The following is a 26,391-nucleotide window of genomic DNA, read 5'->3' on the forward strand; positions in this document are numbered from 1 at the left end:
AGCCCCATGACATCGCCGCCACCACCAGCTACTCTGCTTCTTTGCTTCATTTTCCTTATATTATTTTATTTTTTAATTTCCCCTCTTGTTTTCCTCATCCATGATCAAAACCCATTTTGTCTTTCATTTCCTTTTTTTTTTTTATCTAACTAGGTTCATTTTGGTTGATTAAATGGTTGTGTTTTGTTTCAGCTATGAGAATTTGTTGATTTTTCTTGGGTTTACGGAGTGGGTTTTGGGTATGGAGGTTTTTGGATAAGGGGGTTTGGTGGCCAAAATGGCCAAATACCACTCTTTTCCGAAACTATTAGTGTTTTACCACTATTTGAGAAATATTTAGCAATGTAGCACCTTTTTTTTTGAAAACTCGAGTTTGACATGAAACTTGAGTTTATGAAAATCGAGTTTCTTAAAAATGTACCACGATGGCACCCACTGATCTAGCATTTTCTGTTACAAAACTCGAATTCATTGAGATATAAAACTTCTTGGCCATGTTTCAAACAATTTCATTACCTTTTCACAATTGTTGACTTATCTCACTAAAAGTCTTTAGATAGTTGTGAAAGAAAGATGCCATATAAGTTCGGACAAAGAAGATTACCCCACGGCCTCAAGAACAAGTGGAAGATAAGCTCCCATCCCACGTGACCCTAACAAAAGAAAGAAAAAGAAAAAGAAAAAAAAGAGAGAGACCCACACTGACCCAATATGCAAATGAAGAAAAAGAAACAAAATTAGAAGAATGTTAGTCAAGAAAATCCTAAGGATAGGGTACTATTGAAATACGTTGGAAACCGATTGTGTGGACTATGTGAAGAGCTGCCATGATTGTCAGACACACGCCAACTTGAACCGTGTACCACCTAGTGAGTTGTATAGCATGACTTCACCATGGCCATTCTTAGTTTGGGGCATAGATGTGATCAGAAGGATAGCTCCTAAGGCTTCAAATGGGCATGAATACATTCTGGTGGCAATTGACTATTTCACCATGTGGGTGGAAGCAACCTCCTACTCCATATTGAAGGCTAAGCAGGTGGCTCAGTTCTTAGAAAACAACATCATATGTCGGTTTAGGGTGTGCCAAGAGATCATGTTTGATAATGGTTCCACTTTGAGGGGGTGGTTCGAAGGATCATGGAATTTCACAACATTGAGCATCACAAGTCTTCATCATATCGATCACAAGTTAAAGGGGCCGTAGAAGTAGCTAATAAGAATGTGAAGAATATCCTAGCCAAAATGGTAGTGACATACAACGATTGGGCCGAGAAGCTTCTGTTTGCCTTTTAGGGTTGTAGAACTTCTATCCATGCGTCGACTGGAGCAACACCTTACTCTTTGGTTTATGGTAGTAAGGCGGCGCTTCTAATTGAGGTGGAGATACAATCTTTGAGAGTGTTGGTGGAAACCATGGTCCTTGAAGAGGGTCGGGCTAAGGCAAGATATGACCAATTGACTTTGTTAGATGAGAAAAGGGCTAGGGCACAATATCATGCACAAGGGTACCAAAAAAGGGTTGCTAGAGCATTCAACAAGAAAATGAAATCGAGAAACCTTATAGAAGGGGACTTGGTCCTATAGGTGCTTAGAGATGAAACTTTTGACCCAAAAGGAAAGATGAAACCAAGGTGGTCTAGGCATTTTATCATTTAGAAGATCATGTTTGGAGCTGCTACAAGGATCACAGATTTGGATGGGGAAGAGATGCTTTGTCGAATTAACATGGATAGACTCCGAAAATACCACATTTAAAGAAGAAAAAAAAAAACCTGTTAGGTTGAAAACCCGAAAGGGTGGCCTAGGCAAAATTAAGGCAAAGAACCCCAAAATTTAGGGGAAAAGACCATGGGCATGGCGAAAATTTCTGAAGGGACGTCATGGGCAAAAATTACATGGTAAAGGAAAAAAGAAAAAAAAAATTAGACAAAGGAATGAGAAGACAATAAGCAAAGATAACAAAAAAGAAAAAATGCTAAAATGCAAAACTGACCCTCTAACTTTTTTCAGATTTCATTTTAGTCCTCTAACTTTGCTTTCGTTCATTTTAGTCCTCTAAGTTTCAGATTTATTCAATTAAGGTATTTTCGTAAACTTTTGTTAAAATTTTTTGAAGAAACAAATTTGGAAAATATTTTTCAATCATTAATTGAATTTTTTTTAATTTAAAAAAATTGAAGAAAAAATTTTAAATTGAAAAATTATCCACAACATATACAAAGTTGATGGAAAAGCCTTAATTAAATAAACTTGAAAGTTAGAAGACTATGATGAACAAAAGCAAAGTTAGAGGAATGAAATGAAATATGAAGAAACTTAGAGGGTTAGTTTTGCATTTTACTATAAAAGAAATGATTCTATCATTGCTCAAATCAAAAGATAATAAGATTGTTTTTCATAGGGAATTTGGAACATTCCAATCCGTTATCAAATTAAAAAACATGAGAATCATAAAAGGGTAGAAAAGTTATGGGGCACATCAAGGTGGTCACTTAGTTTTCCTTCCTTTCTTACTAGTCTTCATGTAAGCTTTCTCATCCCTTAGAATCCACTTCATGTCACCCTCCAACTATATCTTGTACCTCGTAGTAGGATAGATGTATCAAGGAGGAGCAATGCCTCTAGTCACTCTATAGCGTGGCCAAGCTCACAAATCCTACCCAAGATCCTGTTGGTAAACACCTCAGTGTGGAAGGCACCTTCATCATTAGGAGCTCCTTGACATTCTACAAAATACCTTGAGATACGACAAGTGGAGTAGTATGAGTAGCAATGAAGTCCAACTAAAGGTATACAGCAACCCTTGCAGCAACTATGGACCATGATTGAGATGTGCCACCACTCCACGATCCACTGAATGTCGGTCTCCTTGATGTGACTCATAAGCTCCATGTACGCCTCAAAGCTCATGTCATTTTGATGAAGCTGGTGGTCCCTAAGATGCCTAGGGAGGTATGTGATAGGGGTTACAGTAGGAGGTTGAAGCAACCAAAGCCTCTCTTGTAGCCATATCGCATATAAAATAAAATAAAAAGAGAGAAAAACAAAAAAGATAAGAGAAAACATGAGTGAAAAAAAAAATTATTTAAGACAATATAAGGTGCCTCAATAGGTTGAAAACCCAAAGGCAATCCATACAAAATTAGAGGAATCCCGCTAGGCTGAGAACCTAGGCAAAAGTTAAGGATCATACTTGAAGAAGAAAAGGACTTCCTGTAAGGAAGCTTGCTTCCTTCCTATGAAAGACATCCAAACCATTAAAGGTTTTTGCCAAGATCAAGCCCATCGAGTTACCTCTCTTTAGCTCATATGCCACCATGCACATCCAGAGGTCCACACAATATGACCTTTGAACCAAGAAGTACCTTGTAAGAGCATATAAGCAAAAGGCACAAAGAAAGTATGAACATGGCCTCTCACGCACGGGACGTGCCAAGCCAAAAAAGTACTCAAAAACCAACCTAAGGTTAAGCTTGTCGAAGACACACCACCTAATTGTCATAGCAAAAGGGACACCCAACACAACTTGCAATAAGGAGGGGAGATCCCCACCCATGGTAGGGAAAGTGAGATCATCAATCTCTAGTTCACCCATGATAGCACCAAATTCTTCAATAGTGGAGCATAGTTCTATTCCATTGAAGTGAAAAACATGCCGAGAAGGAATCCAATAGTTGGTAACAGCATGAATAAGAGGCTCATCCATCCATATTTGATGGTATGGAAAGACACAAGTAAGACCATAGAGGGAAATGGAATCCTTGTAATAGGGACCAAGCCTCCTAATCCAAGCCGAGACATCAAGGGGAGAGTTTTCTGCCATTGGGGGACCTCAAAAAAGGATTCTCTGGGCTGAAAATACGTTGGTGAGGGTTTTTGGACTCAAACGGCTACTTTTATACTATTTTAGAGCGGTTAGGTTTTCCTTTAATTCGTTGCTCACATACACAAGGTCAAACCTGAGTACGCAAAGTAAAAACTACGTGGGCAGGCCCATCCCCACATATGTATGGCATTAGGCAGAAGCCCATTCTCCATTGTTTTAAGCATGGTTTTTCCACTCCAAGGCATTGCTAAGGTTCCTACAACCTAAAGGATCATTCAGAGCATATTTCAAGCATCAAAGAAGCAATGTTGCATAGAAATATACAATTAGACATATATCTTGTAAATTAAGTGCTAGTCCCAATTAAAAGCATAAATGTAAAAAGATGCTCTTAAGTACAACCCTTTGTCTCAAACTAAATCCAAATGTTTGCTAAACGAAATAAAAACAAAAGCAAAAAAAAAAAAAAAAAAAAGAGAGAGAAAGTTATGTGTTGTATGCCTATGTATCTCGACTGCAGGTAATAAATGGCGTAGCCTCTTCTTTGGTGGGTAGTTAGGAGTCACCTCTAAATCCTCCTCATCACCACCATTGTCAAGGACATCTTTTATGTAATTGGCTAATCCTTTGATAGAGAAATAAGTGAAGAAAAGTTGTTCATTAAAGCTCAACAGATACCTCGACAGAAATAGTATCTATCGAGACTTAATGAAGAAAGCTCGACAGAAGCTGAATTTGTCAAGATCTACGAAATCAGAATTCATATCAGATTTTCGGCCCATGCTGAAATATTTGTGTAGGATTTCTTTTCTCACAACCCTAGACATATATAAAGCTTATTTTAAAGGCTGTCAGTAGGGGTATGCATATAAAGAACATATGAAAAAGTGACCGAGTGTCTTATTCTCTCTGTAAGAAGTTACTGCGTCTTTTGCACCTTAGGGTTTTGTAACCAAGTACTTCTTGATCTTCATTGTTGATGAAGTGAAGAACTTTGCAGCTAACAACATCTTTTTTAAGTCATTGGAGTTAGTCGCGTACCGGGATCCGTGCATCATTGGTTAGTCACATACTGGGATTCATGCAAAAAGGTGGCGTTCATATATTAATTGAAGAGTTCAGAGGTTCTAAAGCGGTAGAAGGTTTTTGTTGTAAGTTCATCTACAAGGAATGTAGAGTCTAGGGACAAAGGTTTTGTACTAGATCTGAAACTTTTCTTTACTATAGTGAATTGCTTTTCGAGAAGGTTTCCCCCTAGGTTTTTTTTTTTTTTTTTTTTCTTTGAAACTAGTTTGTTTCATTGGTTTTCCTGGGCCATCATATCTTGTCTTATTTATGTTAGGATTAGTGCTCTTAAATCCTATTATATGATGCTATGTATGATATTAAATAATACATTATGTATCACATAATATTGTAATTAATAAAGTTGTTTTATTATTATCTAAAGATAAAAGTAACATGAATATTGGGATATTATCATATAATCCATGAGATGCATAGTTTGTGATTTATGTGAAAAGTCACAGAAGATATGAATCACAAGTTCTTTGTAAACTCAGAATTATAGTTCGTAGTCGGTGATGAAATTTGGCATTTCATCTGCGAAAACTAAGATGATTGGTCTTGATCATAGAAGTTGAGACTTCTAGTTGGTATGTTGATATGTTTTAAGAGTTAAAACATATTGAATTAGACTGCTGTGAGATTTATTATTCTCCTAACGACTGTCAAATGAATAATAAACTCACGACTTCTATTTACATGAACTCTCAATCCTGAGAGGATAATGGACTTGATCATGAAGTGTAGGTTGCTTTGATATATCAAGAGTAAGGTCTAAAGTCACGATCAAAACCTCCAATTTGTTGGGAAGCCACATTTAGTGTTGATGGAACATATATTCTCAAGATGGAATTCATAGTCTCTTAATGAAGATACAAAATATTCCCTTGAGATAAGTTTAATGGGTTTGGTTATTCAGAGTGTTAGGCCTACCCACTTTAGTAAGGAGTTACTAAAGTATATATTTATGAAATTGGATTTCATAAATATATGATGAATAACATAAAGAATTAAACCGGATTCTCAAAGATTAAGATGTAGTAATTTACAAAGTGGCAATCTACATTCATGACTTTGTATTACTATGAATATTTTATGAAGGGATTGCATGTACAATAAAGTCTTGGGATATAATTTATAAATAAGGCCTAGAGTGCAACTATATTTATATAGTGGTATTCAATATAGTTAATAGTAACTTTGAACTTATCAAGAGTTGACAGAAAAACCCAACGCACATTGGAGCTAGTGTCTTATTGGTCCATTTTGGTCCCACTCCAAGCCACACACTTAAGCCCAATTGGAAAGGCCCAAAAGGCCAGCCCAATTAGATAATCAGTTAGATACAAAGGGAGAAACATACAGAATTTTGTAGGAGTGAGACACTATTGTGAAATGGTGTCTATGTATGAGTGAATGTCACTCTTTAATTTCTCCCTTGGAACTGATTGAGAGACCACACTTTTTGGGCGTTTGTGGAATTGGAGTGAAGATTAAAAGTGTTCCCAAGTGCTTCTGATCTTTATTTTGAAATTCACCGCTTCAAGGTACACTCTCTTATTCTTGAATTCTGAAACTTACATAGTGCATGTTAGCAATTGCAAATGAAGTAGATCGTTAGTTTTCTGCTATGTATGTTTTGTATGAGATACAAACATGTATTTTTCCAAAAATTTACTATTCCGCTATGCATGATATTGACATGATATTGATGTTTGTTTGTTTTAACAAGATTTATTCATAATAAATATAATTAACAACTTGGGTTTAAAACTTGTTAATTCTATTAACCGGGGTCTAAATTTCCCAACAAGTGGTATCAGAGCAGGTACACTCTGCTTGGATTAATTTCCTAAGTGTGATCCTTGACCCCTATTGTCATGGAAACTCTTGATTACGTTGATTTGTGTGATCTTGTGTTGAATGATGATGATGATATTCAAGATGCCTATTGCAAGATTTATAATTTTTGTATGAAATCTCTTAAATGTTCCAAAAAATTAAAAGCTAATTTTAAAAAGGTCAAACTTGAAAGAGATGAATTGATTGCAAAATTGAATGACGCCAATAATTTGAATGGGAATTTTAAAAATCAAAATTCATCACAAGAGGACAAAATTAAGAGTTTGGAAGAGCAACTAGTTGAATCTAAAACTGAAGTTGAAAATTAACTAGTGCCAAACTTCTTGTTGAGCCTAACTCAAAGAAAAAAGGTGTTTATATTCCTCCATTTAAAAGGAATAATGAAGAGTTGAAGGCTAATTTTGCTAGGATAGACAAATGTAAAAATTCTGATGTTAACATTGAAGTTTCTAAAGCTATGTCTAAAACTCCTCATAGGATGGAAGAAAAATATGAATTTGTCCCCATTTGTCATCATTGTCATATTGTTGGTCATATTAGGCCAAATTGTCCTAAGTTAAGGTCTCTGTCGACCTCCAAGGTTAGACCTCCTTCTAGGGTGCCAAGCAGTTCCAAAACTACTCATGTTTGTCATCATTGTGGTGCTTCTAGACACATTCGTCCTAATTGCTTCAAGTTGTATCCTCATAAGCAAAGTTTCCAAACAATTACAGGTTCCCTCTCAAGGTTCAACACCTTTTTTTGGAGAGTTATTAAAAGTTTTGAGCTTTTTAACTCAATTTCAGGAGAATTCTAAATCTTTTATGTCCTTTAGTAGACAAACTAAGACACGTGCATTTTCATCTTCACGGCCAAAAACTCGTGTTGTGTGGGTGAGAAATGAGCCTAAGACTTAATTGTCTATTCTGTTTGTCCTCTACTTTAATTCTTTCTATCTAAAGTAGGACTTTCTTGTTTGTTTTCTTATCTACTTTTGGAATTATGCTTTTACAAATCTGCTTCAATCTTCATACTTTCATGTTGTTTGTCTGTTTTTGTTTGGTTATTTAGTTTTTATTTTTGTTTTGTTTTCAAAAAAAGAAAAAAAAAATCAAATAAATACAAAAACAATGTGTGTTTGTGTATATTGGTACTTGTGTACCTTGGATGGCCATTGAAACAAAGTTTTCTAAACTTTGTATCTCTTGTAACTTAGATAAGCATCTCAATGCACAACTAATCAAGTGAGCTTTGTGGCTCGTGTTTGTGATGAGTACAATTAATACGATCCTTTATATCTCATGCGCATATCACTCTTTTTGACAAGAAGGACTAGAAAATCCTAAGAGAAAAGCATAAATAACCATCTCACCACTAAAACCTGCCAATCATGAATAACATCTGTGTGCTTTAGCATAGTACAATTGTGATGTTTTGGCTTATGTAATTGGGTATTTCTTCTCTCTCTTATATGCCCATGCATGAGATGTTGAAAAAGAAAATATGCAAAGAAAAATCAAAAAGAAAAAAGAATCAAAATACTTTTAAATATGATTGCAAGCGTGTTTCTAGGAGATGTGGGAGTTATAGGATGTACCTTGAAGGTGATAGTCCCCATCAAGCCGTTATGATTGTGTGTGAGTGTATTTGATTTTCTCATATCTCAAATCGTCATAATATGAGGCACTTATGCACTTTTGCTATATTTTAACACACAACATATGTTTTGTACTAAATCTGAAACTTCTCTTTACTATAGTGAATTGCTTTTTGGGAAGGTTTCCCCCAGTTTTTTTTTTTTTTTTTCCTGTGAAACGAGTTTGTTTTATTGGTTTTCTTGAGTCATCATATCTTGTCTTATTTACTATTCCTCTATGCATGATATTGATGTTTCTTTATTTTAACAAGGTTTATTCATAATAAATCTAATTAACAACTTGGGTTTAAAACTTGTTAATTCTATCAACTGGAGTCTAAATTTCCCAATAACCATCATCATCATCATCATCATCACTACCACCTGGGTGGGCCACCCCTCCAGGATTATACAAGCTCCTTGCGTAGTTGGTCACCTCCAGCTTGAGATTCCTAGCCAACCATACTAATTCCTCATCCTCTTGGATGGTGGGCGGCAATTCAAAGAAAGAAGGGTTAATGACCGGAAAAAAAAATTAAAAATAAAAATAAAAAAAATAACAAAGGGAAAGAAGAACTCACCGCCTGGGTGTTGGAAGGAAAAAGGGTAACCCATGACATTAGGATTACGAGGCACGACGCACTCCCAAGTAAAGCCATCAAGGCCATAAGCATAAACTGTTCAAGGGAGATGTGGAGGGTCAATAAGCCCACCGGCAATATGCTCCTCTTGTTATAGTTTGCCACCATTAGAAGTCATGACAAACAAGGTAAAGAAAAGGGAAGAGAAGAAGAAGAAGAGTTTGAGCATATACCTAAACAATAAGGGAAGGCATGAGGCGGGTGATGTTAAACTCCTCATAGTCCAATCCCTCAAGAAATCACCCAGCATAGGGAACGCCATTCCCCCATGAGTTATACTCAGCATTGGTCATAGAGTGTGGGGCATGCATGAACTTAGAAGGGTCTATTGGAATTTGTTGGTCATCACCACCTACCAACTGACACCACACCCTCTCTGCCAAGTATAGTATCCTTAAGCCTGCTCCTTTAAAGGGTCGAGTAATCTCCAAAGTAATGATGGCGGCGGCTTCCAAGTCCGGAGAAACAAGAAGAGGCTGGCCGACCCATGGAGTCTAATTAACCTATAATGACACAAGGTTATAAAAGGGGTATTCTAAGGGAAGTGCATGAAAAAGCATGAAAACTAGAACTTTTAAACTTACCCAATCCGAAGTTAACCTAGCAAGGTGGGCCCTTACTTGAGGGAACTCCCTCAGATTTAGATCAACGCTCGGAGTTATGAGGCCATTCCTAATGACTCACCGCTACAAAAGGAAGCACAAGCCACGGGTTAGATGCAAGATGGCAAATTGCAAGATAACAGTTTGCAAGAGGACAATTTGCATGATGACAATTTGTAAGATGATACAGTTTGCGAGACTAGAAGCTACAAACAAAAATATAAGAGATGGAAAGGGAACTAACCTCAAGGAGCTTCCAAGGCCCCACAAGTTGCCGCAAGGTGCCCCAGCTAAAAGTGTCAAGGGTAAAGTAGAGATAGGCAAGACATGCCTGCCCCTAGTTGGCCCTCTGTGCCTCTTCAGTCCTGAAAGTGGCTTAACCACCTTAAGAACGTTGTTTTCCCACCATTGGCAAAAAGGTAGGCCCCCAACAAGTGAAGAAGGAAGGCCCTAGCCATCCGAACGCGGTCCTCTGTAGTCCTTTGCAGGAGAAACATGTAATCCGACACCAAGTCGAAGTAGTAGATGGTCTTAGTGGAGTACTTTCTCCCCAACATTTCAAGACCTAGCTGGATGCCTGACATGCCATCCAAATTGATGATGGCCCCTTTGAAGCTAAGGCCGGTCATGCAGTAGAAGTTGTAGGGAATCACCGTCATCTCTCGCTCAGCAATATGAAAGGTGTGAGTAGTATCCCACCACCTCTCAACGAGGCATTACTCCAAGGTAGCACTTGCAGACCTTTTTGGAAGAAGGCCAATGATAGTTTCAAAGCCTGCTCCCCAAATATAAGCCCTAGTCTCAAGAACGGGTAAGTTGTACCATTCCACAACCTTGTTGGTGCTTCCTCTACCAGCATAAGGGGATGAGGACTACAAAAGAAGAAGATAACATTAAATTCTTGATTCAAGTGGAAATGATGAGAAATGGTGTTTTCGATGCTAGAATAAAGATGAAAAGAAGGATGTAGTGATGTTTAGATGCAAAATTGAAAAGAGGTGTTAGGATTGCATATAGAAGTAAAACAATTGAAAAAGAAGTGAAAATGTGAAGAACATGGCCTCTGCCAGGAATCTCACGTACATGGGTCAAAGCCCACGTATGCAGATAGGACCCCACATATGCAGAGCCTAAAAAATATACCTTATGCAAAAACAAAGCTATGTATGCATAAGTCTAGGCTATGTACGCAGGCCTTAGCCCACAAACACAAAAGCACAGATAGAAATAGTTCTCCGACATTTTCAAGCATACATCATCCAAAATCAATCTTAAACATGTTCCTACCCCTCCTAATGTGTTAGGTTTTCATCTAAACTCATCCCATAGCAAAACCCAAGCATTTACATGGCCAAAAACACATCAAAATGGAAGATCAAAGAGAAACTTGATAATGAGAAAAGTTTGAAAAACTTACAGATTTAGCCATGGGAATTTGATTCTCTGGCCAATATGTCAATGGTGGAGACCTTATCAATCTCACTACCCCACTCCAGCGAGTAAGGTGGAATGCATCAGAGAAATGACTTAAGAGGACTTCTTGGCCTTGGGTGCCATTGGAGGAGATAAAGAGAGTTTGAGAGAAAACAAGAGAATGAGAGAGTTTGAGAGAATAAAAGAGTTAGATGGTGTAAGGAAAAGAGAGGAGAGGGAGGTTTTTGTAGAGTGAAATAAGAGGAGTTATGAAGAATGTGAAGAGATGAGGGAAATGAAGAAAATGAAGAAGAAAAAGAAACGATTAGTAATCATTGGGAAAAATGAAGAGGTGGGAACACACTTGATGGCTAAACTATGTGTAGTTCAGTCATGAACAGTAAAAATAAAAATAAAAAATAAAAAATAAAAAAACTTTTTTTAAAAAAATAAAAAGGGAAAAACATCTCAAGATTGCCCTAATTGGGCATAAAGTCACCAAGGGCTCCCCAATGAGCAGTGAAGGAAGCAAAAGACTCTTCCCGTAGTGAAGCATGTCCATCCCAAAACCATTTCCAACAAATCACACAAATTCAAAAACACTATCCCTAGTAAGGAAGCAAAAGATTCTTCCCTAGTGGATCAAGCATATCTAGAACACCATCCCCATAGAGGAGGCAAAAGATTCTTCCCTGATGGACCCAAGTATACATAAACAATCCCTAGTGAGGAAGCAGAAGATTCTTCCCTAAAGTATCCCTGGTGGATCAAGTACACCTAAAAGTATCCCCAGTGAGGAAGCAGAATATTCTTCCTCAAAGCCCTCAGCATACCATGGAGGAAGAAGAAGATTCTTCCCCAGTGGATCACACATCTACACTACCCTTCAGCGAGTACATTGCTACTACTCCTCAGCGAGTCCATTGCTACTACTCCTCAGCGAGTTTCTCATACCTAAGAAAGTCATAAAAGAGGCAGAGTATTCCTCCCTATACATACCTACTCCTTAGCAAGTGTTCACCACCCCTAGTGGATCCAACAACCAAGACTACTCGTGCACATATTCTCAGGGAATTGAACATGCAAGTACAATAGAAAAAGGTAGAAATAGAGATAGAGAAAGAGACCAAGGTCAATCCGAGGCAAGCGCCTTACTAGAAAAGGTAGAGGAAGAAATGAAAAAGACAAGAGGGGCAAGTCACCTAGAAAATTTTGAGGCAAGAGCCCCAAATGGATACCATAGAGACTATATCCTTTTGTTGTTTATTGGGTTAGCTCAAAGAGCGCTCTTATTTCTTTTGCTTTTTCTTGCAAGTGGCAAAGCAAGTTCTGGGATAGTGAACTTGTCTTTGCTCATTTTCCAAGCACTAAGGTGGGACTTCGAACATACAAATCTCACTTAGCTCTTCGAAGTTGCACCTCGCCCCATGTATACGTGATGTGTGTTGTGTGCGTGGGTTGGACCTAAGTCGTATGTCGAAAAAAAAGGTTTTGTCTCTTACTCTTTTGATTCCATTAGCGAAGCTCATGAATCAAAAAATGGGCATCTGTACATACCACATTTTGTACCCCTTACAACTTGGTCCCCTATTCCCCAATAATGCTCAAACTCAAAGGCTTAAGGCCAGTTTAGAGCCCAATCAAATATCAAATTGACTTGAGAAGTGTTAAAAATGGAAAATATAACCTTTAAAAATGAGCAAAAATCTATTTTTGAAAATAAAATGACCAAAGTGGGCAGCGGCCTGCATATGTGGGCCAAAGCATGGATACGCAGGCACATTCCTACGTACACAACAAGGGTTTTAGAAACATAAAAAAATGCAAGTTTTCTGCAATAATGAGTAAGGTTTGGAATGAATCTCACATCGTCTAGGAGTTGTTCCAAACCTCATTTTTTTCCACTACAACAAGCCTTACATGGTACATTTTCAAAACACACAGAAAATCCTAAGGGATAACCTAAAATTCACTAGAAAATAGTGAATCAAAAGGGATTTTTTCACAAAAAAATCTCTTAATTCATTTTTATCTGATTGGGACATTTTCTAGCCCCAATCCTTTAAGTTTAAAGTTTCCAATCATTGTTTTATTGAATTATGATAGATATGACCGAGGGAAATAGTCAAAATCAAAGTTTAGGAACTCCTTTTTGAGGTATCAAACTTTAACCTTTCCTTTTCTTTTTAGCCTTTCTTCTACTATTTTAATCCTGTTTATTTGCTTTTTTATGCTTATATATGTTTGTGTTGCTTAGTTTTATGCTTTCTTTTATGTTTATGAACATGTTTGGCTGTTAGAATTAGGGTTCTCGTTTATACTCTGTTTTTTTGTTTTGTGTTTTCGAGTTCAGGTTTTTGAAATCCCATGCACGCATGTCATAAGCATGCGTACGCAAGCCTCTGTTTGCATACGCAGCATTAGCCCAGAAACCCTAATTCGAATTCTTGCTTTCTTTGGCTTGCTTGTTTCACATATCTTGCCTCCGTCTAAACCCTTTTCATATGTATACACGTGTCCAAAGTCTCTGTTTCACATATTTGTTTGTTTATTTGCTATCATATGTTTAGATTAGGGTTTCCTAGTTTTAATTCCATGTCATTCATTCACATGTCCATGCATTAATGCCACAGGTGCTGAGTTGCTGCAAGGTAAGTAAAGGTGAGCCATGCATTAGATGATGTATATTGTTTGAATGTTTGCTTTATGTCTTTCAATTCCAATTATATGCTTTATATAATTTTGTGATTGCCATGATACCTTGCTATCATGATTGGGTTGTTGCCTTTGTTTGAGATAGGGTTTCACATGCTAGGGTTTTGTTTTATGTGTATATGGGTTTGGCTCTCTTTTATTTAAGGGTAGATATGTATGGTTTAGGGATGATGATGTCATATTGTATGCTTAGATGTATGCTAGTGTGTGTGTGAGTATAGACACAAGTGTTGAACATGTTTTTAATGAAATTAAGACGTAAGACACAATGATGGGAGGCCAGCTTTAGGGTTAGGCGATCTTGGGTGCCTAACACCTACATAAGAATGTACCTAAACTCCGAACCCATATCTCTTGTAGTAAGATCAAAAGGTCCTTCCTCAAGAGGATGCTATATATATATGGTTCCTAAATCATTACAAAAACTAAGTGGCGAACCATCTGTTGTGTCCATAGTCTTCATAAGCATGTCATCTACGTATTTTTCGATGTTCTACCCAATTTGTTGGACGAACATTTTATTCACAAGCCTTTGGTATGTCGCACCTGAATTCTTTAATCCGAACGGCATGACCTTGTAACAAAAGAGCCCTTGGCTTGTGACGAATAAGGTCTTCTCCTAGTCAGCTTTATTCAATCTGATCTGGTTGTACTCGGAGAAAGCATCCACAAAACTCAATAGCTAGTGTCTAGCTGTTGAGTCCATGAGGAGGTCAATACGAGGGAGTGGGTAACTATCCTTGGGGCATGCTTTGTTCAAGTCAATGAAGTCCATTCATATCCTCCACTTGCCATTCGCCTTTTTGACCGTTGCTACTTTGGCTAACCATTCAGGATAATATACCTCCCTAATGAAGTCTGCTTCTAGCAACTTGTGAACTTCTTTTGCTATGGCTTTGTCACTTTCTTCGGCAAAGACTCTTTTCTTCTGTTGGATGGGAAGGAAGGACGGGCACATATTAAGCTTATGGACTATGACAATTGGATTAATCCCTGGCATGTCCTCATGGCTCCAAGCGAAGATGTCCTGATTATTCTTTAGGAAGAGGATGAGCTCCTTGCGGACTGAAGGATCAGCTTTTCATGTTGACACAAGTGATCTGGCTCTGAATGTTGTCATCCAAGGAGATCTCCTCTAGGTCTTCCATTGGTTCTACTGCAACTCATCGCTCATCGATGCTTAATGCTTGCAAATGATCATCCATTTCTAACATGGTTATGTAGCATTCACGAGCAGCTATCTAGTCTCCACATGCTTCTCCTATCCTGTACTCCGTGGGGAACTTCACTAGTATATAGATGTGGCCACTCTCCATATGTTGAGCATAGGTTGTCTGATGATGGCATTGTAGGCATAGGAGCAATTGACAACTAGGAAACTGACCTCCTTAGTGAGTTGCTGAGAGTATGTTCCAATGGTCACTGTTAGGGTGATAGTTCCGACAGGGAAGACCTTGGTACCACCAAATCCAACTAGCGGTGTGTTTGAGGGTAAGAGATGCTCCTTGTCGATCTTCATCTGTTGGAATGCAGGGCAATAGAGAATGTTTGCCGAACTCCCATTGTTCACTAGCACCCGTCGAGTGTTGAAGTATGTAATCAACAGATTGATGACTAGGGCATCATCATGAGGTTGGTGGAGTCGTCGGGTGTCCTCTTCTATGAAGCTGATGGCCGGGTTGTTGACCCTATTCATTTTAGGCGGTCGTCCAGAAATTTGGACACTTTGCACCATCCATAAGTATGTCTTCCTTGCCTTTTTAGAGGGGTCAGTCATTGTACTTCCTCCTACGATCACCCTTATCTCTCCAAGTGGGGGCCCTTGGTCTTTCTTGGACCCATCGGTTAGGTTTAGAGTCCTTTGGCGGGTTCCCTCCGCCCCTAACAAACCGTTGTAACTTTCCTTACTTGATGAGGGCTGTAATCTACTACTTGAGATCATAACACTCGGAAGTGTCGTGCTCATGGTCTCGGTGAAAGTGATAGTACCTATTTCTAAACCTTTTGTTCAGATCGCCCTTTAGCTTGTCTAGCCAAGTTAGCGTTGTGTCGTCCCTTATCTGCATAAGGACTTGTCTAACGGGGTATTCAAGGGTGTAAAGTTAACAATCCTTCTAGGTGGAGGTCTTGATCTCCTGTTGTCCCTTCCATTGCTTGTTCAAGCAGGCTTTCTTCCTTTGTCAAGACGGGGATTGTCTTGTCTTTCTCTCTTCTTTGGCCTGCCTCCTTAGGAAATCATGGCATCTTCAACATTCACGCACTTCGTGGCTTTGTACAGCATATTGACCATCATTTTCGGGTCGTTCTTATAGATGGAGAAGAGGAACTCTATGGATTGCACCAGTTGGTGAACGTAGTAACCAGAATTTTGTTATCGGTTTCATCAATCAAAAGGGCCTCCTTGTTGAAATGGGTCACGTATGACCTTAGGCTATCATCTTTCCATTGCTTAATGTTCAATAGACTTGCCTACGACCTTTTACACCTCTGCCTTCCAATAATGTGGGTGACGAAGTTCAATTCTATGAAGGTGGAGATGGTGTTAGAGGCCAGTTTGCTAAACCATACCCTTGCTGGCCCTTTGAGTGTAGTGGGGAACTCCTTGCACATAATCTCATCTGGAACCCCTTGTAAGTGCAAGCAAGTTTTGAACAACTCCAAATGGTCAAGTGGGTCTTGCGATCCATCATATGTTTCTACTTATGGCATCTTAAACTTGGCAGGGAGGGGGAAGGAAGTCAGCTGCACTATGAAAGGTGAGTCCATCTGCTGACCTAACTCGTCCAAGTTGGTGGACACTTGTCCCCTCATGGCGTTCATCATCATGTCCATCTTCTCCTTCATCGTCTGCATGTCCTGGGCCATGCGCATCGCGCTGATTTCCAATTCCAAAGGGCGGTTGGTCTCCTTTGGTCTGTCTCGCCTGCTGGGGACGTTGCTTTCTTCCTGGTCCTCCCTCTCTTGTTGATCCCCCGTCGGGAGATGACTACCTTTCTACTCGTTGTTGTCCCATTCGTCACATTGATCTTCAAGACATCGCTTGTTCCTCTTGTTTAGTTGTTGCTTTAACTCCTGGTTGTGCTGGGTAAGTCGTTCAACTGCTGGTGCAGGGTTTGCACGTGTCTCTCCAAGGCATTGAAGGGATTCTCTATCTCTTGGTTGATGGTATCCATTGAACGCATCTAGACCATGCAACTCTTTGTCTTAGAAGCAGTGATATTGCTATCACTTGATTCCCACAAACGACGCCAACTGATGATGCACGAAAATCGTCAGTGAGTTGATGGCTCCTAAACACACCAATGGGTACCTATAGAATAAGAAAACAAGAACGAAACAAAAGTCACTGGTGCGGTATTGGCGAAAGACCCTCCGAAGGTTAAGTCAGTAAATGAGAAGTCTCTAAGAACTCTATAGTTAGAGAGCTAGGGATTTTTTACGTACCTCGAAAAGGAGGAGGCCTGTTGTTTATATAGTGGTATAGAGGAGACCTAGACCTCAGGAATACAAGGATTTTCCTTATAGGGAGAAGGTGGAGTTAATGCCCTTGAGATCTTGAGGATACTCTTCATTTTGGGAAAGTGAAAATTGTGTGGTAAGGTCTTTGTGCATGGTGTGAAAGATGTTTCCATATATGAATATGCGTGTAGACCACGTAGGCCCCGTTGTCATGCTTCTCTGTCTGTTAGGGCCATCTGTCAATCTGGAAGAGAGACGCACCCGTCAGCTTCACCTAGATCCATTCACATAACCATCAGCTTCTTGTTGGTGTAGGATACGAGGTCCTAGATGGGCCCTTTTAGAGACCAACTATTTCTTTGGGGGTCTACGGTTCTTTTGGAACTGTCGGCTTTATTGTCTGTATGATACATTTTCCTTTGACGGGCTCAGCCGTTTAAGAATCCCAATCTTATTACGGAAATACATTTATTAATAACAAATGTCTTAAGGGCACTCGTTAAACAATAATACAGAATTGCACAATTGGATAATGTTCCCTAGAGTGCAATATTTTTTGTAGGGATTAAGTGGGTAATAAAATATTCTGGAAAAAAAGTGGGTGATTAATTGGGTGATACCACCAACTAGTCGGCTCCCTTTGGTCTCCCAGTCATATTTACACAACTTATATATTATGAGTTATGTAATTAGATAATGTGTACTTTTCTAAATATGAAACATACACTTTATCTTTCACTTTTGTATTTAATTATTTCTTTTTTCAATAATCAATATCAACTTGATTTCATATTAACTTCGTACTAGTTTTTGAGTTGTGGGTAGATATACAAAATGTTATCATGATAAGTACTTTGGCATTACTTGAAAAGACCTTATTAATAGGTATATTTAAATCGAAGCTTTGACCTATGTAAAGACAGAACCGTCACTCACGCACAACTTGGGAATTGAATATGTTATATATGTATAAATAAAGAGATGGTTCTGTTCAAAGGAGGAAATAGATTAAGAAATTGAGAATTTGAAACAGATAAATGTTGTTATAGCAAATTAGCAAATGACAGAAGAAAAAAGTGTTGGAAATGGGAGAAAAAATTAATAAGAAAGCTTATTGGCACTATATATCCCAATTTGTCGTATATCCTTTGTTAATTGTTCGGCGCAAAAACTAGAAAGAATCAAATTTGGGGGGAAAAAAAAAGGTCCACCAAACACACCACCACCTAGGAAATTTAATTTGATTCATTGAAAATTGGATAAACTAGTTTTTTTTTTTTTTTTTTTTTTTTTTTTTTTTTTTTCAGATTTCTGCAACGTGGTACATCGCTGGATAAACTAATTGAAACACCAAGTTTCTATTCCAAAACTACGAGGTTTTAACAAATTTTAGATAGGCCAAAAATGTATTGATCCTTTGAGTAAATTAACCAATTAATTAGTCAAGTTAATTAAGTCAATTTAACATACAATACGCGTGGTAGCACAAACAAATCACCAAATAAATAAATGTAGCGGAAAATAAATTTGGCACAGATGATTTGTTTACTAATGGGGAAAACTACCGAGGCAAAACCTCATAGGGTGAATTTAAGTACATCACTCCGGAAAATCCACTATTATCAAAACAAGTGGTTACAAGTAAAGGAATTCTAGTACCTTATACCAACCTACAGTTAAACTCTTACCCCAATACATAATTGGACTTGCAATGTAGTGACAATATCCCATTTCAATGCACAACTCTCAGTACGTGACTAACCAATCGATGCGCAGATCCCAGTACGCAGCTTACACACCAACTTAAGAAAGATGTTGGCTGCAAAGTTCTTCAGTTTATCCACATGATGAAGATCAAAAGCTCCTTGGTTACAAAACCTTACGGCGTACAAACGTAGTAGCCTCTTCAAGAGAAAGACGAACTAGGGCAAATTGTCTCCGGTTACAATTTGAGTGAATAATCATTTTGCATCACCTTAGACGGCCCTTAAAATAATCCTTATATATGTCTAGGGTTGTGACGAAAGAAACCTTACACAAATAGCTTGGATATGCGTGAAAAATAGATCTGGAAATCTGATTTTCGTAATCCCCGAAAGATAGGCTATCTGTCAAGCTATCTGTCAAACTTTAAAATACAAAAAATCTTCACTTGATTCTTGAACAGACTTGCTTGACTTTAATTCTTAACTTGAACACAATGTTGCTTGAAGACTTAAATCATCCTAAATCTACCCAATTACAAGTAAAATGCGTTTTGTCAAAAAATTAGCCAATTCTAAATGACATATTTTCATAACAAGTTCCACATATGTCCTAACAATTCACATCAATCTTCTCAAATATTTAACTAAACTAATCCAAAAAGAGAAAACATTTGGTCAAGAGCTTGTGTAAAGCCTCTAATTTATGCCACCAATCAATGGACACCATGTCATATCTTTAATGAAACACACATACATCCTAGCACGCACAATTATTACCCAATTAAACATATAATCCTCAAACACGTTCAGACCTAGAGAACTAAACAGCACCAACGCCTAAAGGGATTCCATCTCCTCCTCTCCTCTTAGCACCAGAGCTACACCCCACCTCTGGCATCACCACACACATCGGTTAAGAGCTGGTCTCACCATACCGAACCTCAAACTCATTGGTTAGGTTTTTTCTTTTATGATTTGTGTTTATTGTTTGATTAGTTATTTCCCCAAACTTGAGGTTTTGAAATTTTGATGGGCTTGGGTTATTTTTTGGATATCAATCTGTTCATACTGGTATGGGTTTTGTTGATTTGGTATGGATTTTGCTGTTTTTTGGCATTTTTATGGGTTTTGATTGGATTCTTAAGTGGTAGGTTCAATCCTGAAATAAATTTGATTGTGTATTTTTTTTTTCCCAGCTAGCTTGGATTCTTATGGTTTTTATTTTAGCTCCAAATCATGATTATTGTGTGCTTCCTTTTTCGATTATGAAATATTTTTTTGAGCTTTTTCTATGTAATTGGATCCCCGGTATTGCTTTGCCTGTTGTTTTGGAGTAAAATGTAAAACTGAGTTTTTAGCATCTGGGGTTCTTTTGTAACTAATGGTTTTAGATGATACTAGTCACTAACCCGTACGATGCACGGGAAAGATATTGAAAAATAGATTTAATTTTTCTTTTATTCTATTATATGTCATGTATATATAAGTGTGTTTAGGTCTATTGATAGAGAGCAATCATTGTGTAGCGTACTCCATAAATTAACATTATACTGAAATTAAAAATTAAAAATTAAAAAGAAGAAAAGAGATATAACATAATTTTCAGTTGTAAATCTTTAGTTTTATAATATTTTAAACTTTTTTTTAATGATATAATGTGTTTGGGACCTAACGTGTGGGTAAAACATCATATACCTATAATCATAAAAGCAAGCATTTCTCATAGCAAAATGTAAAAAATAACCGACAATTTTTTTGGGGGGCAAAAACCTATTGGGGAATGAGTCGTGGGCAACCTTGTAATCATTGTGGATTTGAAAAACCTTTTCACTTCTTGGCTTGTGTTTGCTCCACTGCCTTTCTCTTCTTATCTAATAACCCTTCTTCTCTAATAACCCAGATAGCAAGCCAAAAAAAAAAAAAAACAGAATATGAATCTAAAACTCATAAAAGAAAAGGAACAGAACCTAGAAACTGAAAAATTCCTAATAAAAATTCAGGAAGAATTTGAACTTCTAGGTTTTTTCCCTGATTTCAACGAAATCCATTAATTTACAGCAAACCTAACCCAATTTCATATTGCTACTACGCCAAACACCTTTTTTGATGTGTACTTAGAAGTGTAACATCCCATAAAAGGCTCTTGCCCAGTTGACATTTGGCCACAAAAGCAAATAGCCCCAAAAAAATCAGCAACTACTTCACACTCTTAGCTTTAGTATTCTTGGAACCAAATGCTTGCTAATCATCAAATCTTGTATAGCAAATTGTTGCACACCCCTAATACTTTTATTCATCTTATTACAATTTCCACAATTACTACAATAAGCCATTATAAAGAAAAAAAAAATTATATAGCAATAGTAACTACAAAAGCTAACATAGTGATGTTTAAGGGAGCATTTCAATAATCACTGCTATAACAATGCATGTTCTCTCATTCCTTCTTCCAAGCCAATAGTAGTTGCAAGAGTTACCACGATTGCTCAATGCCATAAGAGCATTCCATTGATGGTCATAACTCAAGCATCCTTCTTCTATATTCAATCTCATGTGTGTCAAAAAATTTTAAGAATGAAATTTGTCAGTTGGTGGTTTCAAGTAAAAGTCACATTTTGCACAAAATCTAAGTAGCCTAACTCACTAACTTGATGAAAGAAAAACCAAAACCTCAGCTGAAATTTTTTTACTGCAAAGAGGCAATTACTTTTAGCTGAAAAAAGAAAAAAAAAAAGAAAAAGAAAAGAAAATGCAAGTCTAAAACTCTTCCCAAACCTATAAAAAAACAAAAAGAATTTTTTTAAAAAGAATGAAAGAAAATGCATATCAAAGTATCATTCAAGGTAAAATATATATTAGTGTGCAAAAGAACTACAAACATCCAAGACAATTAAAAATTAACAATATACACAAAAAAATAAATAAATAAAAGCTTCATGTGAGGATTATGCTTAATTATGCTGTGAAAAGTTGAACATATGAAAAGCAGTGAATTTAATTTTATGTATTGAACACTATTATGCTACTAAAATCTCATACTAAACTAAGAATATCTACAAAATCTATATAACATTATAGCTATATTGGTTAGGTTCAAACGCCCTCTTCCTCTTCCCGAATTATCAAATTATTAAAAAAAAAAATTAATCCTCTTCTTCACTTTTTACTCAAACTTGTTTTCATAGCTCATATTTAAACAATCGCAGCAGAAAATTTTCTATTAATAGTAAAATTTGTGTATGCACAAATTATAGTTTCATGTAAAGTGTACATACACATGCTCTATACCTCTAAGGAAGGAAACATCACAAACCCTTTACATATGTGGGTTAGATTTAAAACAAACTACATATATTCCAAGTCTGATAAGCCAACTCAATGGTAGAAAAATTTTCATTATAAAATTAGATAGTAAAATATTTTATAAAAGGAGGCAATTCTTTGTAACTCTATCTTGCTGCTCATATTCTGCAGTATACAACAAAGTGATTTGTCTATCTAGGTACAATGGGCAATAGCATTGGCTGTTCTTAAACACAATTCAATACAGACAAATGAGATAGAAAAGAAAAAAAAAAGTAACATAACAAATACAAAAAGTACCACTGCTCCAGCCCTCCAAAACTCCATAAACAAAACCCTTTCCTAGCCCAAAAATACAAAAAGTTCCCTCCTTTCCCACAAATCCAAGAGGGCTGAGACCACCAACAACTCCCCACAACAGTCAGACAAACCTCTCAAAGAAACCCGAAGAAAGCATGACCAAAAACATATAAAGCTTCCTCCTTTTTCTTATTGAACCAAAAAACCCAGCAAAGGCAGTTCCTTCTCCCATTCACTCTCAAAAACCAAGAGAACAAAACAGCAAGAACATATACAACAAAGCAAGCAGCAAGGCATGGGAGCAAAAGTAAAAAAAGGAGATATGAACAAAAAGCAGGGCAAAGAAAAGAAAAGAGAAAGAAGCAGAGATGAATCAATAACATTTCCCCACTTCGTTCTTACTTTCTTTTGTTTCTTCTCTATATTCAGCTATTGATGATTTAGGAACTAATTTATGTGGGAAAAAAAATCATGCCATATGAACACTATTTAGGAATTCTATCAAACTCTTGTGAGAAGCCAATAACAAATCCGGAAAAGACTTCCAGATTGAATTCTTTTAAACTCAGCTTTATTTGCCTCCATCTAAAACAACCTTTCTAAAAAAAACTTAGCAGTCTCAATTTTCAAAAGAGAAATGAATACTTATCCCAATGAAGAAAAAATTGGAAACAACTGGAGCTTCAGTTTCATAGGAGTATATTGTTCTCAAAAAATTATTCTGCCAAAAAAAAAAATGGAATCCAAAATATATTGGGGTTTATGCGATTTGTGACTGCTTGAAACTAAAACAATATGAGCCACACTATAGTATTTCCAACGACCATAGTGACTTGTTTTGTGGAAGGTACTTATTATTGCACCAAGCCCGACCTCTAAATCCTACCCTTATGTTCAATTATAAACTACATCTTATCCTAATTGGCTTTTATGTTTAGAATTATATGCAAAACTAAATCATCTAGGCTCCATAAATAAATATATAAATTCTAATATAAAGCTAAATTTTTTTAAAACAAACATGAATTCTAATATCAAAGTCCAAATAAATTATATAACATGCAACAAAGAAACCCAAAAAAGAAAATGAAAAGAAAAGAAACTATAGTAGCTAAATATACAAATAAAATAGTAATTAAAAGACATTGACACGCAGAAATTAATATCTAAAACTAAAGAAGCATACCTTGCTCAAAAACTTTTTTATTTCGATAAGATCAAACCTAGCTCAGAAAACCTTAAATTAACAGAACGCAATTTAAATAGATTAGTAAACCCAATGGCCAAATAAAGAAAACGGGTAAAAGGGAAAATCCTAAAATTATATTAAAAACATCACTAACCATTTTAAAAACTCCAAGTGACGAAAAATGGCAACCCCCAACTCAACAACATCTTTGCCAAATTATGCATACTATGACACATCTCCAAACCTACAATTTTAAAAAAATAACCTCCATATATAAGAAAGACAATTAATGAAATTAACTATTCCCAATGAGAAAAATACACACACAGCCTTGCATGCTTATATACATATAGGGCAGGACAATAGCTAATCATAGCCTCACTCTCAAGCCATTTTTGAATTCAAACATGTTCCAATTTTCTCTAACAAAATTAAAATATTTTGCTAAAATCCACATCATAAAACAAAAATAAGTCATTCCATCCACTACAGTGACAATTTGTGAATGCAGTATTATACAAAATATGAATGGTTTTGATTCATGGGCAACTAAACAAGCCTAAGAGATGTGCCTAATGAGGGAAACATGCAAAGAAGAGTCCATTATTAGGTCTAATGTTATTTGCCTTAGTCAAATAGTTCGATAGTCAATAGATTCATAATTTCTGTACAACTAAAAGTAATGGCTTATATGTATTTATCATAACCAACTCTAGAACGTGACAGAGACTAATTTTACAAAAAAAAGGCTTGCATTTCTTCTCAACGTCAAAACAAAGGTTATTGTTTCAAATTTGTTGTTAATTAATATAACACCATGGTATCATCCAAACTCACTTAAGCCCCTAACAGGTGGATTTCACACAAGTTAGGAGAAGTGTTCAGTTGGTGAATGGTTCATATGTAGGCTCTATAAAGTTAGAGGAAGCACTAAACATCATATACCTGTATTCATAAAAAGCAAGGACTTCACATAGCGTGAAAATACCAGAATTGATTTTTTCAAGAGAAATACCTGTTGGGGAATGAGTCGTGGGCAACTCATTCCCTTCGTGGCCTAAACAAAACCTGACAACTCCTGAATAACAATAAAAAATTAAGCTATAATCAAATTAAGTAATACAACTTTGACTAAAACAATCAAATCAGGGAGGAGTAAAATAAAAACCAGATAATGATTCATAGATATAAAACCCAAATCACCCAGATTATAAACCAACCAATCAAATCTTCATTAATTTTGACCCTTTTTCCAAGTAGAGAAACCCCCTGATAGGATTAAAATCAAAAGCACATTAAATTATCAAGTAGATTATAAAGTTAGCCTAAAAAAAACACAAAACCCCTTAGAAACAATCGAAAATAAAGAAAAAATTGAAATTAGTAAATATATCTTTGACTAAAAAAATCAAAATAGGAAGGAGGAAAACAAAAATCAGATAATAAGTCATAGATTAAAACCCAAATTGCCTAACAAAAACAACGAAATTTCCCATTTTTTAATCAAATGAAAGCAAACCCAGATTATAAATCAATCAAGACTGCCCAAATTTTGATCGCATAAACACAATAAACCTAAAAACCCTAGAATGTGAAACTAAGATAAAAAACCGAAAAACAAAAGGCAAATAATAGAAAGATTTAGAGAGAGAGTAGAAACATTGTGGATTTGAAATATCTTTTCCCTTTGTGGTCTGTGTTTGCTCCACTACCTTCTTGTCTAATAACCCAGATATCAAGCCAAATAAATAAAAATAAAAAAACAAAATAGAATAGAACAGAACATGAAACTAAAACTGAAACTTACTGACAACTGTGTGGAACCGGAAGATGGAGGGAGATCGGTCTAACAGTAGAGGAGAGGCCTCCCTCAGGTTTCTCTCTACAACACTCTCTGGGAAAATTATAAGGTCCACGCGGTGGACAAGTGACGTGGTCCACCATTCCACTAAAAAATTTACACCAGTTTAAAATTGTTGAATTAGAAAAAATTTTTAAATAGAAAATGATTACTGACTCAGCAATTTTAAACAAGTGAGAGTCTTTTAGTGGAATGGTGGACAAGTGACGTGGTCCACCAGAGGACTGTATAATTTCTCGTGTTTCATGGTCACAAATGCTCTCTATTCTTTATATCTCTCTCTCTAGTCATTTTTTTATTTAATATAGAGAAGCAAAGCATTGGGTTTAGGGTTTAGAAAAGTTTTTTTTTTTTTTAATATTATGCTAACGTGAAAAATTGTAGAAGTTTCAAAAGCTTTGGTTTTATATATATATAGATGTGATGAATTTTTTAGTGAGATTTGGGATTCTGGGAATGTTAGAAAACTATAGAACTTTTTTGTAGTGTTTTGGGTGTGTTAAATTTGTTGAATTTTTTGGGTCACCTGGTGATTTGCCATTTGTGTATATGAGAATTTTGCCTTTAGGAAAATTAAAAGTTTTTATTAATTGAATTTAATTTCTTTTTAATGTTTTTGTGTGAATATCATGTGAAATGTTATCCCAAGGGCTATACTCATATGGTGTACAAATTGAAGATGGTCCAGTATGCATTTTCATGCTTGGAAATTATATGGTATAGTCTATACCACTCATAGTGTCACTCACAGTGCCAGGAACTCATCCCTATCTGTAATGAGTAATCTGCTCTCACTTGTTAATATTTTTTTTTTTATTGCTTTCTTCATC

The 26,391-nt window shown here is 36.5% G+C and overlaps 1 long non-coding RNA gene across 2 annotated transcripts; it reads right to left on the minus strand.

The window, feature by feature from the left end:
- Window positions 1-21,143: 21,143 nt before the first annotated feature.
- On the minus strand, window positions 21,144-25,588 carry LOC142638701 (uncharacterized). 2 transcript variants are annotated; one of them, XR_012845042.1, is made up of 6 exons: window positions 25,508-25,587; window positions 24,921-24,969; window positions 24,716-24,778; window positions 23,855-23,944; window positions 23,698-23,748; window positions 21,144-21,456 (listed from the first exon to the last, which is right to left on the minus strand). It is a non-coding gene; the product is annotated as an uncharacterized LOC142638701 (long non-coding RNA). The 2 variants fall into 2 exon arrangements; XR_012845041.1 differs by lacking the exon at window positions 24,921-24,969 and having other exon boundaries at window positions 25,508-25,588.
- Between the last annotated feature and the right edge of the window lie 803 nt (window positions 25,589-26,391).

This window comes from Castanea sativa, chromosome 6 (assembly GCF_040712315.1).
Source record: "Castanea sativa cultivar Marrone di Chiusa Pesio chromosome 6, ASM4071231v1".
NCBI lineage: Eukaryota > Viridiplantae > Streptophyta > Magnoliopsida > Fagales > Fagaceae > Castanea > Castanea sativa.